Raw genomic sequence first — 632 nt, 5'->3', positions numbered from 1 at the left:
GAACTTCTTTACTCAGAGTGGTAGCTGTGTGGAACGAGCTTCCAGTAGAAGTGGTAGAGGCAGGTTCGATTTTGTCATTAAAAAAAAAAAATTGGATAGGTACATGGACAGGAAAGGAATGGAGGGTTATGGGCAGAGTGCAGGTCAGTGGGACTAGGTGAGAGTAAGTGTTCGGCACGGACTAGAATAGCCTGTTTCTGTGCTGTAATTGTTATATGGTTATATGACTATAAGAGAAAATTTGCAGATGCTGGAAATCCAAGCAACACGCACAAAATGCTGGAGGAACTCAGCAGGCCAGGCAGCATCTATGGAAAAGAAATGCCGACAATACTCTTTTCCATACATGCTGCCTGGCCTGCTGAGTTCCTCCGGCATTTTGAGTGTGTTGCTTGTAAAACAAAAATCCTGTTCCTGCCACCTGAGTAATTCAGTTCAGCACTTTTTGACTTCCGTTGTGAAATAACCAAGTGAAGAAATCTTTCACTGGACCATAAACATATATTACATATATAGACAAACACTGGAATCTGAAACAGCCTGCCGAAATTCCCTTTCCCCTGCCTTCTCATTTAAATTCTCACTTGGAAAGGGGAGGAGCCAGGGGATGGAAAGTTAAATTGACAAACACA

Source organism: Hemitrygon akajei, chromosome 9 (genome assembly GCF_048418815.1).
Source record: "Hemitrygon akajei chromosome 9, sHemAka1.3, whole genome shotgun sequence".
In the NCBI taxonomy this organism is placed as follows: Eukaryota; Metazoa; Chordata; class Chondrichthyes; order Myliobatiformes; family Dasyatidae; genus Hemitrygon; species Hemitrygon akajei.
Note: the sequence above shows the minus strand (reverse complement) of the source record.